Genomic DNA, 17064 nt, shown 5'->3' on the forward strand with positions numbered 1-17064 from the left:
TTTCTTTATGTATTTTTTTAATTTTCTTTCTTTTGCTCACAATTTTTTTATTTATTTATTACGTATTTTCCTCAATTGCATTTCCAATGCTATCCCAAAGTCCCCCGTACCCTCCCGCCCACTTCCCTACCCACCCATTCCCGCTTTTTTGGCCCTGGCATTCCCCTGTACTGGGGCATGTAAAGTTTGCAAGTCCAATGGGCCTCTCTTTCCAGTGATGGCCGACTAGGCCATCTTTAGATACATATGCAGCTAGAGTCAAGAGCTCCGGGGTACTGGTTAGTTCATATTGCTGTTCCACATATAGGGTTGCAGTTCCCTATAGCTCCTTGGGAACTTTCTCTAGCTCCTCCATTGGGGGTCGTGTGACCCAACCAATAGCTGACTGTGAGCATCCACTTCTGTGTTTGCTAGGCCCCGGCATAGTCTCACAAGAGACAGCTATAAATCTTGCTAGTGTATGCAGTGGTGTCAGCGTTTGGAAGCTGATTATGGGATGGATCCCTGGATATGGCAATCACTAGATGGTCCATCCTTTCCTCGCAGCTCCAAATTTTGTCTCTGTAACTCCTTACATGGGTGTTTTGTTCCCATTTCTAGGAAGGGGCAAAGTGTCCACACTTTGGTCTTCATTCTTCTTGAGTTTCATGCGTTTAGCAAATTGTATCTTATATCTTGTGTATCCTAAGTTTCTGGGCTAATATCCACTTATCAATGAGTACATATTATGCGAGTTCCTTTGTGATTGGGTTACCTCACTCAGGATGATGCCCTCCAGGTCCATCCATTTGGCTAGGAACTTCATAAATTCATTCTTTTTAATAGCTGAGTAGTACTCCATTGTGTAGATGTACCACATTTTCTGTATCCATTCCTCTGTTGAAGGGCATCTGGGTTCTTTCCAGCTTCTTGCTATTATAAATAAGGCTGCTATGAACATAGAGGAGCATGTGTCCTTCTTACCAGTTGGGACATTTTCTGGATATATTCCCAGAAGAGGTATTGCAGGATCCTCCGGTAGTACTATGTCCAATTTTCTAAGGAACCGCCAGACTGATTTCCAGAGTGGTTGTACAAGCTTGCAATCCCACAACAATGGAGGAGTGTTCCTCTTTTTCCACATCCTCTCCAGCATCTGCTGTCACCTGAATTTTTCATCTTAGCCATTCTGAATGGTGTGAGGTGGAATCTCAGGGTTGTTTTGATTTGCATTTCCCTGATGATTAAGGATGTTGAACATTTTTTCAGGTGCTTCTCTGCCATTCGGTATTCCTCAGGTGAGAATTCTTTGTTCAGCTCTGAGCCTCATTTTTTAAATGGGGTTATTTGGTTTTCTGGAGGCCACTTTCTTGAGTTCCTTATATATATTGGATATTAGTCCAGTATCTGATTTAGGATAGGTAAAGATCCTTTCCCAATCTGTTGGTGGTCTTTTTGTATTATTGACGGTATCTTTTGCCTTGCAGAAGTTTTGCCACTTTATGAGGTCCCATTTATCGATTCTCAATCTTACAGCACAAGCCATTGTTGTTCTATTCAGGAATTTGACCCCTGTACCCATATCTTCGAGGCTTTTCCCTACTTTCTCCGATATAAGTTTCACTGTCTCTGGTTTTACGTGGAGTTCCTTAATCCACTTAGATTTGACCTTAGTAAAAGGAGATAGGAATGGATAAATTCTCATTCTTCTACATGATAAACGCCAGTTGTGTCAGCACCATTTGTTGAAAATGCTGTCTTTTTTCCACTGGATGGTTTTAGCTCCCTTGTCAAAGATCAAATGACCATAGGTGTGTGGGCTCATCTCTGGGTCTTCAATTCTGTTCCATTGGTCTACTTGTCTGTCACTATACCACTACCATGCAGTTTTTATCACAATTGCTCTGTAGTACAGCTTTAGGTCAGGCATGGTGATTCCACCAGAGATTCTTTTATCCTTGAGACCAGTTTTTGCTATCCTAAGTTTTTTGTTATTCCAGATGAATCTGCCGATTGCCCTTTCTAATTCTTTGAAGAATTGAGTTGGAATTTTGATGGGGATTGCATTGAATCTGTAGATTGCTTTTGGCAAGATAGCCATTTTTACTTTATTGATGCTGCCAATCCATGAGCATGGGAGATCTTTTCATCTTCTGAGATCTTTAATTTCTTTCTTCAGAGACTTGAAGTTCTTATCATACAGATCTTTCACTTCCTTAGTTAGAGTCACACCAAGGTATTTTATACTATTTGTGACTATTGAGAAGGGTGTTGTTTCCCTAATTTCTTTCTCAGCCTGTTTATCCTTTGTGTACAGAAAGGCCATTGACTTGTTTGAGTTAATTTTATATCCAGCTACTTCATTGAAGCTGTTTATCAGGCTTAGGAGTTCTCTGGTGTAATTTTTAGCGTCACTTATGTATACTATCATATCATCTGCAAAAAGTGATATTTTGACTTCTTCCTTTCCAATTTGTATCCCCTTGATCTCCTTTTGTTGTCTAATTGCTCTGGCTAGGACTTCAAGTACAATGTTGAATAGGTATGGAGAGAGTGGACAGCCTTGTCTAGTCCCTGATTTTAGTGGGATTGCTTCCAGCTTCTCTCCATTTACTTTGATGTTGGCTACTGGTTTGCTGTAGATTGCTTTTATCATGTTTAGGTATGGGCCTTGAATTCCTGATCTTTCCAAGACTTTTATCATGAATGGGTGTTGTATTTTGTCAAATTTTTTTTCTGCATCTAACGAGATGATCATGTTGTTTTTGTCTTTGAGTTTGTTTATATACTGGATTACGTTGATGGATTTCCATATATTGAACCATCCCTGCATCCCTGGGATGAAACCTACATGGTCAGGATGGATGATTGTTTTGATGTGTTCTTGGATTCGGTTAGCAAGGATTTTATTGAGGATTTTTGCATCGATATTCATAAGGGAAATTGGTCTGAAGTTCTCTCTCTTTGTTGGATCTTTTTGTGGTTTAGGTATCAGAGTAATTGTGGCTTCATAGAATGAGTTGGGTAGAGTACCTTCTGTTTCTATTTTGTGGAATAGTTTGTGAAGAACTGGGATTAAGTCTTTTTGAAGGTCTGATAGAACTTTGCACTAAACCCATCTGGTCGTGGGCTTTTTTTGTTGGGAGACTATTAATGACTGCTTCTATTACTTTAGGGGATATAGGACTGTTTAGATTATTAACCTGATCTTGATTTTTGTATTGTTTTCTTTGTTTCTATTTGGTTGATTTCAGACCTGAGTTTGACAATTTTCTGCCTTCTACTCTTCTTGGGTGAGTTTGCTTCTTTTTATTCTAGAGGTCTAGGATGTGATGTTAAGTTGTTAGTGTAAGATCTCTCTAGTTTCTTTACCAAGGTGTTACAGTAATTTTCCAATCCAAATATGCCCCGGCAATGAAAACCCAACTCCATTAATATCAATACTATCTGTGTGCCTAGATTGGGCAGATCTACCACTACACTACCATCTTCCCCATCTATGAGACCCCTTATAACTTGCATGTTCTCCAGGCCATGTGCTTTTGTTCTGCTTTCCTTCCACACCTCCTACATAATCCCCTCTCTCTTTTCCACTTCTCCTTCTCCTCCTCCTCCTCCCCCCCCCCCCGTCTCCCTGTCTCTCTGTCTGTCTCTGTCTCTGTCTCTCTCTCCCTCCCTCCCTCTCCCCCTCTCTCTCTACTTTCAACTCCACCTTCCCTTTATCTGCCCAATCACTTGGTCTAGCCTTTATTTTACAAAATAAGGTAGGAAGAAAGTTTACAAGAAATCACCTTAGTGCTGACTCGTTCCTTGTTCACAACCTCTAACAGGATAATGAAATTAGCATCAAATTATAAATAGCCCCAAAGCTATCCACAACACCAGGGCACTTAGTGCTTTGAACTTTCTTCTTAGCACTGCTTTCATTGTGATCCATAAGTTTGGGTAAAATGTGTCAACATTTTCATTAAATTCCAGGAAGTCTTTAATTTCTTTCTTTATTTCTTCCCTGACTCAGTTATCATTGAGTAAAGAGTTGATCAGTTTCCACGTATATGTGGGTTTTCTAATTTTTGCTGTTATTGAAGTCTAGCCTTAGGTGATCTGATAAGATGCATGGTATTATTTAAATGCTCTTGTATTAGTTAAAGGTTATTTTGTGATCAATTATGTGGTTGATTTTGGAGATGGTACCATGAGGTGCTGAAAAGAAGGTGTATTCTTTTGTTTTAGAGTGAAATGTTCTGTAGATATCTGTTAAATCCATTTGGTTCATAACTTCTCTTAGTTTCACTGTGTCTCTGTTTATTTCCTGTTTAAATGACCTGTCCATTGGTGAGAGAGAGGTGTTGAAGTATACCAGTACTGTTGTGTGGGGTTCAATGTGTGTTTTGACCTTTAGTAACATTTCTTTTATGAATATGGGTGCTCTTGAATTTGGGACATAGATGTTCAGAATTGAGACTTTCTCTTGGTCGATATTCCCCCTGATGAATATGAAGAGTCCTTCTTCATCACACTTGATAACTATGGGCTAAATGCTTATTTTATTGGATATTAGGATGGCAACTTCTGCTTTTTTCCTGGAACCATTTGCTTAGAAGACATTTTTCCATCCTTTTACTCTGAGATAGTGCCTGTTTTTGTTATTGAGGTGTGTTTCTTGTATGCAACAAAATGCTAGATATTGTTTGCATATCCAGTCTGTTGGCTTATGTCCTTTAATATTAATGACTTGAGTCCATTAATATTGAGAGATATTGAAAAGAAATGACTGTTGGTTTGTGATATGTTTGTTTTTGTAGGTGGCTTTATGTGCTTATGGTTCTCTCCTTTTGACTTTTTTGTGAGATGCTTAAGGTCTTGTTCTCTTTTTTTGCAGGTATCCTTATTGTGTTGGAGTTTTTCTTCTAGGATCCTCTGTAGGGCTAGATTGGTAGGCAGATACTGTTTGAATTTGGATTTTTCCTGGAATATTTTGATTTCTCCATCTATATTGATTGAGAGTTTTGCTGGATATAGTAGCCTGGACTGTCATTTGTGTTTTCTTAGAGACATCACAACCTCTGACCAGTCTCTCTGGCTTTCATAGTCTCTGTAAGAAATCTGGTGTAATTCTGATAGGTCTACCTTTGTATGTTACTTGGCCCTTTTCTCCTGCAGCTTTTAATATTCTTTCTCCTGTGCGTTTAGTGTTTTGATTATTATGTGACAAGAGGATTTTCTTTTCTTGTCCCATTTATTTGGTGTTCTATAGGGTTTTTTTTTCTTTTTTTACCTTTATGTCCATCTCTTATTTTAGGTTGGGGAAGTTTTTGTCTATGATTTTGTTAAAGACATTTTGAGGTCCTTTGAGCTGGGAATCTTAGTTCTCTATTTCAATTATTCTTGATTCTGTCTTTTCATTGTGTACTGAATTTCCTGGATGTTTTGGATTAGGATTATTTTATGTTTTGAATTTTCTTTAAGAGCTGTGTCCAGATCTTTTATGGTATCTTCTGCATCTGAGATTCTCTCTTCTATCTTTGTATTATGTTGGTGATACTTAAATCTGTAATTCCTGACCTCTTTCCTAGGTTTTCCATTTCCACATCTGCCTCCATTTATGTTTTCTGTATTGTTTCTACTTCCACCTTCAGTTCTTGGATCATTTTATTCAATTCCTTCACCTGTTTATATTTTCCTGTATTTCTTTCAGTGAAGTATTGATATCTTCCTTAAATGACTCTATTATCTTCATGATTAGGACTTTAGGACAGATTCCTGATTTTCAGGCTTGCTGTGGTGGAAGAACTGGGTTCTGATGATGCCCATGTATATTGGCTTCTGTTGCTTATGGTCTTGCACTTGCCTTTCACCGTCTGGATATCCCTGGTGTTTGTTGGTCTGGATGACTATCTGAAGTCTGCCTCTTTTGTTCCTGGGTTGCTTCAGGTCTCCTGTTAGGCTTGCAGCCCTTGCTCTAGCAGACCACCTGTGGGGCCTTCCAACTGGGGCTCTGAACCAGGGCATAAAACCTGCTGATCTGTTGTTGCTCTGGCTGTAGTTGATCTCCTGGGAGGCCTTCAGACAGTTGGGTCTTCAGTAGAGCAATCAAGCTATTGTCCAACTGCTCGAGTACAGATGATCCTCAAGTGCTCTGAGTGTATCAGGTTCTTTAGGATAGGTCAGGATATGGTGTCTTCACTGGAGCATACCAGCAAAGAGTCTGCCCTAGCAGAAAGGACAAGGCAGAAGGGCTGTTCACAATTTTTTTAAGAACATACATTTATGTTTTTTCAACAAAAGTTAAGATACTTGCTTTCCAAACACATACAAGAATTATTCAGTTGTAATTAGTGAGCTTTGTCTGCTTTTATTTACTGTAATTAGTGATATATTCGGACACATTTCTCCTGTCTTAGGTAGTACTTTCTATTCTCAACATAGTTTATGTTTCCTTTTTTGTTTGTTTTTTTGGAATAATAAAAATATTTGATTTTGAAAAAATAAGGTATTTCTGAGTAAAAAGTTTGAGCTGTAGATCAACAAAAATGCAGGACTACTCTCTACGCTTCTCTATTTGGTGACAGCAGGACAGACAGTCACAGACACAGATCTTTTTGCCTAAAAAAAAAAATGGGAAATGAATATGCTCTTAATATGCTCAGCCCTGACCCAAAATCTGAGAACTGACTTATCTCCTGCCTATAGTTTGTTCATGTTTAGAATCCTGGAATACCTTTCTTCTTTGTCCTGTCATTTCTCTAAATTTCTCTTTGTTGACATTATTAGATTTAGTTACCACATTGATTTTTATACCTGTTTCCATCTTCCTTAACTTCAAAATATATTTGGTTTTCATAATTTCCTTCAGTTGGTTTCCCGGTAATAAATATTCTTAGGTTTGTTTGCTTAATTCACTTAGTTGGCATTCAATTAGTGGCAACCCTGTTATCTACTGTTTATCAGCAGTCTTGGTCCTACTATGATCCATTGTTTCATGACCCAGATTCTCTATATTCTTTAAAGAAAACATTAACAGGACAATTATGTGAACAAGAAACATAAGTTCTATATGATGCACTAATTTCACATTGTTTTAAGAGTTAAAAATCTATCAAATGTGAAGTTTAGAATTCTTGCTCCAAAACATGGTCAGACATATAGGGAGTATCCTATTTTTTTCCTTTCTAACAGCCACCGGAATGATATGTTTTTGAAATTAGGTGGAATTTTGGATTTGCAATCACTTAAGTAAAATACAAGTGTAGTTCACAGCCCTGTTGCATTTCTCTGAAAAGTGAGACACTTATAAAAGTTTGGTAGTTCATGATTTTGGACAATATTGATGATTGTCCCTAAACTTCTTGAAACTGATGTATCTCCCATTACAGCATAAAGAACTGCTCCCTTTTGTGAATATAGGGGATAGTTTTGAATAAAAACTCTGTAAAGTTGTAAACTATGTAAGCCTGACATAATGGCCATTCATGCCCAAGGATAATGGTTATTCTTATGCCTAAAACCTACTACACTTCATTTCTCCATTGCATCTAGAGTTAAACCCAAATATACCCCAGAAGGTCAAATACAAAGGAAAGGAATGAAGACACAACTTTGTATTGTGAAGGCTCCACCCAATGACGCATGGACTACATGGCTGGCATCCTCCTAATCCACTACTTGCCCACTATTGAATTTCCCACTATCTCTGTTACTACTGTCTGCCAATCTACTCTCTGGCCACTGTCTCCCACCCACTCTCTACCCACTGTCTGCCTGCTGAGTATCTCTCTGCACTCCACTTCCTTTATTCCATAAATATCTCATCACACCCTAAAACACTTGAGATGCAAGTTTAAGATAGACTATGTGCTCAGTCTGCTTCAATTCCAGCTTTACCTTAAGCTGTTTCCTTGCTCCAGCACCAGAGATGTCACTATAATTGTGAGCATCAAAGACCTCATCTTTCAGAAATAAAACTATATTGATCCATTGATAACAGATCAAAATATTTAACAAAATAATCTCAAGATTATAGTGCTGAGGAAAAATCAAACTGGCTCACATTAGATTTTAAAGACAAGTTTAGTAAAAGAAAGATAAAACTGAACACAGAAACAAAGGTGAATGTGAGGAGCTGCCCTTGCAATCGCCATTACAAGATGGCGCTGATATCCGGTCTTCTAACTGGTAAACAAATAGTCTGCGCATGTGCTAGGGTATTTTTCCATTCCTTGTGCCCTGCCTGTCCCGTGGCGTCATCTGGGCTGATAGTGAGCAGCCAGTCAGGGTGAAATACGTCTCCAACCCCTCTTGTGGTCTATTTAAGGACCGAGTTTCCTGTGTTCTGGGCCTCCTCCCCCAGAAGCTAATCATCTTTCTCTCGAGATGGATTAAAGCTATGCTGCAGAAGAACCCGTGTGTTTCCTGTGTGTGTGTCCTTGCTGGCGAGACTCCATATCACAGACACAGGTGAAAAGATGTTTAAGAAATGGAATAAGTTAATGAAAAAAATGCTGAAGACCAGAGTAATTAATGGGAGACTGATCAAGATGATCAGGATACCTGAGTTGTGAAATGTTACTTTAATCATATGTAGGATATCACCCTTCCACAGAGGAATGATACTTGGGATATCTCTCACAGTGACTGCATTTCTAGGGCACGAGTTCCTGATCTTTAAAAATACATTACTGGATTATAAGGATGGCAGGTGCCTGGAAGAGATTAATACCTCTAAGGAACAGAGCAAGCTTTTGTAATTATATTCTCTTTTTAAGAAAAAAGCATGTGGAACACTCCTCCATTGCTGGTGTGATTGCAAATTGGTACAACCACTATGGAAATCAGTCTGGTGTTTCCTCGGAAAAAAATGGAAATAGTTCTACCTGAGGACATAGCTATATCACTCCTGGGTATATATCCAAAACATATAACAAGGACACATGCTCCACTATGTTCATAGCAGCCTTATATATAATAGCCAGAAACTGGAAATATCCCAGATGTCCCTCAATGGAGGAATAGATACAGAAAATGTGGTACATTTACACAATGGAATACTGCTCAGCTATTTAAAAAATGACTTTATGTAATTTGCAGACAAATGGATGGAACTTGAAAATATCATCCTGAGTGAGGTAACCCAGTCACAAAAGAACACACATATTACATATTCACTGATAAGTGGATATTAACTTAAAAGGTCAGAATAACCATGACACAAGTCCCAGACCATATGAAACCAAAGAAGGAAGACTACACCTAAGTGTGGATGCTGCACTCCTCTTCATAAGGTGGAAAAACTAATCTCAGGAAGTAGAGGGAAAGAGGGATGTCGGGGGGTGGGGGGGAGGAGAGGGAGGGAAAAGGGGGGCAGATCATATAAAGGAGGAGAGGGGGAAGATGTACAGACGGTCAGGAATTTGAAAGGAGGTATATAGCAGTGGGGGATGAGGAACTGGGGGTAGACAATAGAAAGTTCCAGATGCCAGGGACAAAAGAGTTTTCCAGAACCCAACAGGAAGGACTGAGCATGGAGATCCCAATGGAGAAGTTAGGGGAAGAACTGAAGGAGCTGAAGGTGTTTGCAACTCCATAAGAAGAACAATATCAACCAACCAGACCCCTCAAAGCTCCCAGGGACTAAACCATGAACCAAAGAGTACATACAGGGGCACTCATGGCTCCAGCTGTATTTGTAGCAGATGAATACCTTATCTGGCATCAATGGGAGGGGAGCCCCTTGGTCCTGTGGAGGCTCAAAGACCCAGCATAGGGGAATCCTAGAGCGGTAAGATGGGAGTGGATGGGTGGTTGGGGCAGCACCCTCATAGAGGCAGGGGGATTGATGATGGGATATGGGGAGTTGTGGAGGCAAAACTGGAAAGGGGGATAACATTTGAAATATAAATAAATAAAATAATCAATAATAAAAAGATACAAAGAAGATGCATGCTCTAATTTTAGATGAGATGGGTTTGTGAACCCTAAGTCAGAGGAGACTTCTGACAATGGCAGGTAGTAGGGGGAACATCCTCATATTGACGACTCAGGACCTGCTACACCTGACTGAGCTGGAAGCATCTAGAGCAAAGTGGATGGAAGAGGTCACTATAGCTTTTCTATGTTTTTGTAGCAAAACTATGCCCTCACTGGAGTATAATGGTGTTTGTTTGTTTGTTTGTTTGTTTGTTTATTGTCTTGTTTTGTTTTAGAGAAATAACTGCTGACTTAGAACAGATTTTAGTGGAGACAGAATATTTTATTCTAGACTTGAAAGTAAAGAAAAATTCTCAGTTCTTCCTCTTGAGTTCTACACCTATTGACCACAAAGCCCTAAAGCCAGAATTGCACAGAGGCCTGCCACCAGGGAACCAAGCTTAGATAGGACCACTGGCTTTGTTTAATTAAAAATTTAGGGCATATGTGACTTTAGTAGCACATAATTTATTTGTGTTTGACTGTAATGAAATTCTAACCACAGTAATGTCCTTGTGAATAAATTAATTCATTGTGACCACTGAATTGTGAAGAACAAATTAATTATAATAATGAAGTACTTAATAAATGAGTCAAGTTTTCAAAGTTTAATACCTTTAAATAAAACTATCTCAAAAGCTCTACATTAAAAATCATTGTGGGGTGGTGTAATTTTTGATGTTCACACCCAGTTCAGGTCTACCAGACATCCTCAAGTTTTATAAATGGCTTGTCTTCAAAGATTGTCCCACTTGCAATCTCCTTATAGTCTCCTTATAGCTTTGCTTTGTGAAGTCTACATGAATTCATGTGGTGATTTTCTAAAGGAAAACTCTGAAAATATCATTCTTAATATTCTATGTTTCGGGCCTAGCAAACACAGAAGTGGATGCTCACAGTCAGCTAATGGATGGATCACAGGGCTCCCAATGGAGGAGCTAGAGAAAGTACCCAAGGAGCTAAAGGGATCTTCAACCCTATAGGTGGAACAACACTATGAACTAACCAGTACCCCTGAGCTCTTGACTCTAGCTGCATATGTATCAAAAGATGGCCTAGTCGGCCATCACTGGAAAGAGAGGCCCATTGGACATGCAGACTTTGTGTGCCCCGGTACAGGGGAACGCCAGGGCCAAAGGGGGGGAGTGGGTGGGTAGGGGAGTGGGGGTGGGTGGGTAAGGGGGACTTTTGGTATAGCATTGGAAATGTAAATGAGCTAAATACCTAATAAAAAATGGAAAAAAAAAAAAAAAAAAAAAGAAAAAAAAATATTCTATGTTTCTTCTAATAACTGTCTCTAGATGGGTGCTCAATATCTATTGTAAGAATATGTACATACATTGTGACATAGTCTTGATTCATGTTTGGTAATTCATGATTTATGTTTGCCAAATAAAAGCTTAAGATGCCCATATCGTGTTTTTTCATTGACAAGAGATTGAGACATGAAAGCTATGGTCCTTGGCAATGTTTAATCACAGCTTGACAGGGATATAGACAGGTAAACAAACCTATCTACATTTACCACAAAAGGTGGCTAAGAGGATTATAGACATGTACCACATGCACCACATGCAGTTTTAATTCAATTTTGCTCATACTTCAAAAATAAGATGTAAAAAAAAAAAAAAAAAAAAAAAAAAAGATGTCAGAGAAGTGGATCTCAACCAGCATTGTTAATTAAAAAAAAAAAAAAAAAAACCAAAAAAAAAACTCAAAAAAACTGTCAATCAATTCTATCTAGCATATCTGCAAATGTGTGTTTGTATGAACTCCCACAATACACACCAGGAATGTACACTGAACTAATTGAAAGGAAAGAGAAATATGTGCTCCAAAATGTTCCAGATCTTGTGATAATGACCCAATAATACACCCCTATAAAATAAACAAGAATAGAGTTATGTCATTTCAAAAAGTATATGCAATGGTAGATCATATTTTTTAAGTAAATAAGTGGGATTTAAAAAAAAACACATACTATTTTTCTCAAATATAGGACCTAGAAAGTAAAGAAGTAAAGAGACTCTAGGAAGAGGAAGGAGACCAGGGGACAAAGGGTGGGGTGACAAAAAAAAAAAAAAGCCTTCAATAGTGGAGTTGAAAATAAGCAAACTATGAACATGTTATAAGGGTTGGCTGGGTTAAAAGGGTTGAGAGATGGCTCTGTGGTTAATAGAACATGACCTGGATTCAGATTCTAACACATGGTGATTCACAACTGTTTATACTTCTAGTTTTAAAAAAATTTACCTCTTCTGACATCTATGGCCAACAGCAAAACTTATAGGCAAAACAAGCATTCATATCAAGAAATAAATAATAAAACAATTAAAAAGAAATTTTCCTAAAGATACCCATTACCTGATATAATCATATAATTATCTGATATCATATAATGGTTATGAGCATATAGTGCAATAATAATTATATAGTGCATAATAATAATAACAAGCTCAGTTTTCTATCAGTTTCTATCAGTTTGTTCTCTTGCTCTCTCTCATATTTTCTTATTTTTCTGCTTTCCAACATATATCAACACAGCAGAAACACCTGGATTAATTTGTTTGTAAATGTCATCTTCCTGACTCTTGTTCTAACACTTTTCCTGGGGAAGCAAAATATTTATTTGTACTTACTCCAGACATTGAACAGACAAACATGATTTTATTAAAGTACAACTTGCTGAACCAATAGAATTTCATTGGAATTACTAACAGGAATTTATGCGGAGTTACTTTCAAGAGCAAGGATATCTCCAATGCATCCACACAACCTTTCAAAGGTCCAGTCCATCATGGCTGATGTTCACAAAAGCTACAACCATAACACTATATCTACATGACTTGGAGATAGCTCAGCAACTGTGAGAATCTCCTCTCAGCAGCTTATCTTGTCAGTCTTACTTTAGCACCAAATGCTTCCTATCTTTGGGAACCTATCTTAGTGAGTCTTTAAGTTTCAGCTCCCAGATATGTGACTCTTGTTGACTTCCTGACTCCCAAGAGCCAGCTTCATCCATTTTGGAAGGAAAATTTCAATTCATCAGAAATTGATACTCTCAGTTGATTACCTCACTAGAATTTCAGACCCATGTAGGAAGGTATCATGTGTGCTTTATGAATGGTTTCATCTTCAAACAATGTTGGAACAGTGTAAACTGCCGATTATAGTTGAATGAGTGAACACTTTCACAGAAGTGATACTCACAGGTACATCAGGAAAGAATATAATTTGAATAGGAAAAGACTGTGCTATCCCTCCAAAGCCGACTCCTTTCACCTGACCACCTAACTCTTCTTGTTCTAGAAACACAATTCTCATGCACAATTCTCACTAACACACACATACACACCAAAGAGAATCCCTACACCATTACTTCACTGATATTATTCAATCAAGGTGATCCTGAAACAGCATATTTGGTTTATTTGCATTATGGCATTGTACTCCTTGCAAACTACATCATGGATTTTCAAAGTGCTAACACCTTATTGCTAAACATGACTTCAGCGGTGTGTCCTGTGGATCTTCATGACATGAAACTTTGTGTGTGTGTGTGTGTGTGTGTGTGTGTCTGTGTGTGTCTGTGTGTGTCTGTGTGTGCGTGGGTGTGTGTGTTTGTCACACTCATATGTGAGAGTATGAGTGCAACAAACCCTGGTATTTATGGTGATGTCAAATGACAAAATCAGGCATCAGTTCTGAGCTTTCCCTTTATTTTGAGGTGTGGTCTCCCTTTTGTTGATCACTGTTTCATATGTCATGCAGCAAAAAATTAAAGAGAAATGTCATCACAGTGCAGGACTTCAAAACTTAAAAATTAAATTCTTTTGCAGAATTTACTAGTATATGAAGGGTACTCTCATTAGTGATTTTTTTTTTTTTTTTGGAAAAGGTTAAAAAGACACCAAGATCCTTTTAAATCAACCATGTAACACAACAAATGCCCTTTTATGTAGGAGTATCAATTTTTCAGAAGTCATGGGTCACACAAGGTGAAGTGTATATTAGTTGTGATATGAAATGTATGCCAAAGCATATACATGAAAGCTGATCTCAAGTGTGTCATCATGAGAGTGGAGTCTTCAGGTAGGGCTTACTGGAGGGCATTTGCATGGTTGGATTGTGTCCTTCTCCTTGATCCTTTCCTGTCTTGTTTTGCTTTGGGCTACCATGTAGTCTCACCACAGTGTCCTTCCACAGATCAAACAGGCTTTGATCTGTTGGAAATCTACTTGAAAGGATCCCAAGCATCCAAGAGAAGATGATGGCAGAAATAACCTGGCAGTATGGGTAACTTTTGCACAGTATTATCTGAATAACTTGCTTCTACAGTATTAGCAAAAAACAGTTGAAGCTATATTATAAAAAAGACTTCTTTAGCTGCTGGGAAATACCTTTAATATTGAATCTAGTCTCTTGTTTAGGTGGTTTTGACTTGAATAAAGTTTCACATAACTGAACAGTGCTTTGACTAATCTACGAATAATCTAAAACAAATCAAAACAAACAAAAATCTGCCTGTACCTTATTTTGCTTCTTAAATATTTGTTTAGAAGAGTAAAAAGAAATCTAAGAGTTCTCTAAATATAGTCTAAGCTTGCTAAGTTCTGTTAATATTATTTCTTTCCTATGGGTTTACAAAGAACACATAAATTTTTCAAAACTATTTCCAAACATTGCTGAGGTTTCTAGATTATTCAAACAGTTTACCTTCTTAGTCATATGAAAGTATCTGAAAATCGGGGTCTCAGTATGCAAAGTCTGGCAGTTTGACAAGGAGGTAAAATAAATCTGAAACCAACAACATCTAACTTCAAACTACATTAACAATAGAATTCAATTTTACAGTTTTTTATTAGAACACTTTTATTAGATGACAATGTCCATGAAACATTTGCAAGGCTCCTTGACTTTAGCTATAGTCTTCCTAGTAAAATGAAGGCAAATAGAAGTAAAAATACTATTAAATTCTATTGTTTTTAAGGCCTATAGAAAGTTCTAGTCTCTGTTATTAGGGTTTAATATCTTTTCTCCCTGACAAATGTGTTTCCATCATAAGTCTAAAAAGAGTTCTGCCTTTGGGAATTAAATATACCTGAACTTGAGTTCTATTTTTATTCCTTAATTATGTATCAAATATGAACAAGCACTCCCTCAAATGAGTGTCAGAGACTTTATGAAATTAGCCATTATATGCTCCTCTTCTGAGATATCACTTGAGCTATTCACATGGCCAAGTTTGAAAGGCTCACCATACTACACCCAACATTGTAAGCAGAAAAGAAAATATGAGAAGAAATGGTTCTTCTACAGCACAATTTTCATTTTTAGATGAAAAATGTTCAGGCTGCTGGAAGATTATTAAGGGTTGAGGTACACTCAGACAGGGTTCTCTGATAGATTGTTCTGTGGTGATGTACCAGCCCATAGCCAGAAAGCATCGACTCAGAGGGGTAGATGCTGACTATAAAAAGGTGTCATTGACAAGACCTCTGAAGGCCCAGTCATTAAAGCTTAATAATGCTACTTAATATACCAAGAATGCCTAAACTTGTTTAATTTAGAACATCAATTGCTTTAATTTTAATTTTGGTGTCAATTTTTGTTTTGGTTTGCTTTGCTTTAGAGAGGGGGCCATAGCTGTGTTACTCAAGCTAGTGTGGAATTGGAATGCCTGGGCTCAAGCACTCCTCTTGAGTCCCTGGGGAAATACAGGTATGCACCATTGCACCTGCCTTTTTAGTACTCCTTTAATGTCCTTTCCTTATTTGTTAATAGATGCAGATAGAATTTAAAGTTTCACTTTAGTGATTAAATTAGATTTACCATAGATTATACTTTCCCATAAGAAAGGTTTCTTAGTAATATCCATGAATGAATCTTTAAGGGATCCATAAAAATCTCTATCAAGCTGTTATTTCGTTGAATCTCTGTTTATGTCTTATTTTGTGGGGGACTCATAGATTCCCCTTCTTGTAAGTACACAAAAGAATATTAAGCAGAGAATGTTCAAAGTCTTTATCTCCCAATTCTAATATTATTTAATATCATTGCTCCAAATTGTAAAATATGTCTTAGTAATATGTAGAACATGATTAATAATCAAATAATTAATTAGTAAAGCATGTACATGCTAGCTTCATTCTTTTTCTTTCAGTTTCCCTTTTCTGATACAAAGATCAAGTCAACAAGAATCATTCTCAGGCGGCCACCTTCCGGACCGGAGGACAGGTGCCCGCCCGGCTGCGGAGGCGACCTAAGCCACAGCAGCAGCGGTCGCCATCTTGGTCCGGGACCCGCCGAACTTAGGAAATTAGTCTGAACAGGTGAGAGGGTGCGCCAGAGAACCTGACAGCTTCTGGAACGGGCAGAAGCACAGAGGCGCTGAGGCAGCACCCTGTGTGGGCCGGGGACAGCCGGCCACCTTCCGGACCAGAGGACAGGTGCCCGCCCGGCTGGAGAGGCGACCTAAGCCACAGCAGCAGCGGTCGCCATCTTGGTCCGGGACCCGCCGAACTTAGGGAATTAGTCTGAACAGGTGAGAGGGTGCGCCAGAGAACCTGACAGCTTCTGGAACAGGCGGAAGCACAGAGGCGCTGAGGCAGCACCCTTTGTGGGCCGGGGACAGCCAGCCACCGTCCGGACCGGAGGACAGGTGCCCACCCGGCAGGGGAGGCGGCCTAAGCCACAGCAGCAGCGGTCGCCATCTTGGTCCCGGGACTCCAAGGAACTTAGGAATTTAGTCTGCTTAGGTGAGAGTCTGTACCACCTGGGAACTGCCAAAGCAACACAGTGTCTGAGAAAGGTCCTGTTTTGGGCCTTCTTCTTCGGCCAGGAGGAGGTCCAAATACAAGATATCTGCGCACCTTCCCTGTAAGAGAGCTTGCCAGCAGAGAGTGCTCTGAGCACTGAAACTCAGAGGAGAGAATCTGTCTCCCAGGTCTGCTGATAGACGGTAACAGAATCACCAGAAGAACAATCTCTAAACAGAGTCAACTATAACTACTAACTCCAGAGATTACCAGATGGCGAAAGGTAAACGGAGGAATCTTACTAACAAGAACCAAGACCACTCACCATCACCAGAACCCAGCACACCCACTTCGCCCAGTC

The 17064-nt window shown here is 38.8% G+C and overlaps 1 long non-coding RNA gene across 1 annotated transcript in view; it reads left to right on the plus strand.

Moving 5' to 3' along the window:
* Positions 1-16157, plus strand: part of Gm45957 — a 43766-nt gene extending 27609 nt beyond the window's left edge. The window contains exons 2-3 of the long non-coding RNA XR_001779086.1: positions 15578-15666; positions 16109-16157. This is a non-coding gene — a long non-coding RNA (predicted gene, 45957). The remainder of the gene's footprint in view (positions 1-15577; positions 15667-16108) is intronic.
* Positions 16158-17064: the final 907 nt, after the last annotated feature.

Source organism: Mus musculus, chromosome 9 (assembly GCF_000001635.26).
Source record: "Mus musculus strain C57BL/6J chromosome 9, GRCm38.p6 C57BL/6J".
Lineage (NCBI taxonomy): Eukaryota > Metazoa > Chordata > Mammalia > Rodentia > Muridae > Mus > Mus musculus.